Genomic DNA, 2,928 nt, shown 5'->3' with positions numbered 1-2,928 from the left:
ATTTTTATGTCAGACGTATGGCAAAGATGAGTGAAAAAACTGGAGCTTTTGTTTTGTACTTGTAAGAAGTAATTAAATTTTGTATTTTTATGCCAGATATCACGTTATATTTTTTAATCAATTTTTTTTATGTCAAACGTATGGCAACAACAAACCCACTAGTTCATTTTCAAGAGGCAAGCATTCATATTCTATATCACACATGATAGATTAAAAACTGAGGGCTCTCTCTCCTCTCTTAGAGAGAGTTTTTTCTCTCGAAACCTTTGACCTTCTTACCAAAAAAAAAAAAAAATCTTTCAGAAGGTTTAAAGGTTTGTTCAGAGGTTGAGAGAGTCTGATGTATTTTGCTTTCCGGTTTTGGTGTTCCCGACCGGCTTTGCCTCCGGCGTTGCATTGGTTCCTCCGATGATCGTCCGGTTTTTGTCTCTGCAAAGCGGTGGCTTCCATAGCACACGCTTCGCCAGCTTTTGTCTCTGGGATTCGGCGGTTCCGTTAGCGCCGTTTTCGCCGGCTCGGTTTGATTGTCGATTCAAGCTCTTCTCTTCCCCACTGACTCTCGATCTACCTCTCTGAAGCCTTCCTTCCCTAAGTATAGGTCGTTTCATCTTCACGCTTATCTCTATCTTTAAAGATGACTGTTCGCTCTATCTGGAAGATCAGAATCAGATGGATCGATTGAAGACGGTGTTTTATCTTTTCTGAATCGACGATCCGGTTGCTTTTTGTTTCTGTGAAGTTTTCTCTGCTTGGGTGGTTCTTCACCGAATTGTCTCTGCCGACGGCGGAGCTCCGACGTAACCTCTCCGGAGAAGGTGATGGCTGCGGTCTTGACGCGTGTCTTCGAATCGTCTGTCGATCGGACATGTGGTGGTTCGTGGTGATTTACTTTTCTACGGTTTTGTCTCTAGTGGGCTGACGGCTCATAGAGTTATGTAAAGTTGGGCTTACACCCATTCGCATTAGTTCATCTAAAGTTCCGCCTTTCTTGAGGAACACTCTATTTTTGAGGACGGTTACAAGAATGGCGGAGAAGTGAACAGTATCCGAGCGTTTGTTTAGGCCTTTGGTTTACTCTTTTGTTGGGCTTTGCCCATTTGGGCTTCGCCCCTTAATAATAATCAGATGACAAAAAAAAATTAAAAACTCAAAAAATCTCAGGTTGTCCTGAAAAATCTAAATAAAATAGTATTTTAAATAGCACAGAGGTAGATAGAAAAAAAAAACGAACTAGGATACATCTTTTTTTTTTTTTAACAAAATCTAGGATACATATATACTATGTGAGATAAATTGGTAAAAAAACTTATCTTGTCTTTGTGTTCCAAAAAAAAAAAACTTATCTTGTCTTTATTTTACCAAAAATATATAGTATTGTTAATTTGTTATACGACAAATTATTGATGTGGAAGATCATAAACTACTTAAAGCCGAAGACATCTTAACACATTGGGACAAAGGTTCGACATCAACGCCAAACTGAAGTTACTGAATCCCATTCTTGAAGTGGAAGATCATAAATGAAGAGGTGATAAAAGTCTTCTGCAAGTTGACTAAAACTCTCCAACAACTTGCATGATGTTAGAAGATAAACATTGAAATGATCATCCACTCCTTTACTAACTCAATCACTATGATCATCTACTTATTAAGTACTATGATCACCCATTCATTTACCAAATCAAACACCATCTTTGTTATTTTATGTACTGTTGTTCACTATAAATACCATCACTCATCTCACTCTTTTGTACACCATAAACAAGAACAAGAGTTTATAATCAAAGAATCATTACATCTCATCTCTCTTCTCCCTCTTCATAGTAAATATTCTCTCTTACATATTTATCGTATATCTTCTTTCTGCGGGAAAATTTTTTCGCCCTTATTTAAAATTTCTCGACACTATAGAATCATAAGTTATTTTACAACACGTTATCAGCACGATCGTTCTCCAATTTGTTAAAATTTATTTGTATCATTTATACTCTGCTATAATGGTCGGTAAACCGCCTCTACTATTATTTATATCATGTTATAATGGCCAGAATACTGCCTATATTATTTATTAGTAATTTAATTAATTTATTGGTCGGCCGAGCTGTCTTATATTCTGTTTATTATTTATTGGTCGGGCGAGCCGCCTTATATTCTGTTTATTATTAATTGGTCGGCCGAGCCGCCGTATAATTTATTTATTATTATGCATTGACCGGCTGAGCCGTCTCATGATTTGTTGTCATACATAAATATTCTATTGCCATAATTTTTTTTTTATACTTTTATTAATTTTTATGAAATTTTATAGATTTGATTGACTGTTTAATACAATATTTTCAGACTAATTTTTGGTGCACTCGATTTAACACCAACGGTCACAAAGAAAATTTTTCAAAAATTTCCCTTTATCCAACGGTCATGAACAGTGATTTTCATCTATAAATACAACTCATTTTCACTCCATTTCCTCATCCAAAACATTTCATCTTCTCTCAAAAAATTTTCAAATCACTCTCCTCCGATTTTTTTCATTTCAAGAAAGATGATCCGCACATTTTTGATTTAATGTGCAATTTTTATTTTTGTTTCTATTTACGGTTTATTCGTTGGAGAATTTGCTCCGGGAGAATTTAAGATGAATATCAGTTTATTTTTCTTGACATTGTTTCTTCTTGTAATTGCTTGCATGATTAATGTAAACGGTTCCTTTTAATATTAATACAAAAACATATTTATGATTCATGATATTTAGTATCGTTTGGTATTATCGGTTTAGTATATAATGTTAATTAGACGATGAAATTAATTTGTCTGATTGTATATATGCATGTTTTAAAGCAATGCACTATAATACTATAGTCATATGACATATAATATATTAACCATGACTAATGGTTGTCCATCTGCTATGGGCTATAACGCATCGAT

The sequence above is a fragment of the Brassica oleracea genome, chromosome C9, assembly GCF_000695525.1.
Source record: "Brassica oleracea var. oleracea cultivar TO1000 chromosome C9, BOL, whole genome shotgun sequence".
Classification (NCBI taxonomy): domain Eukaryota; kingdom Viridiplantae; phylum Streptophyta; class Magnoliopsida; order Brassicales; family Brassicaceae; genus Brassica; species Brassica oleracea.
This window is presented reverse-complemented; position numbering follows the sequence as displayed.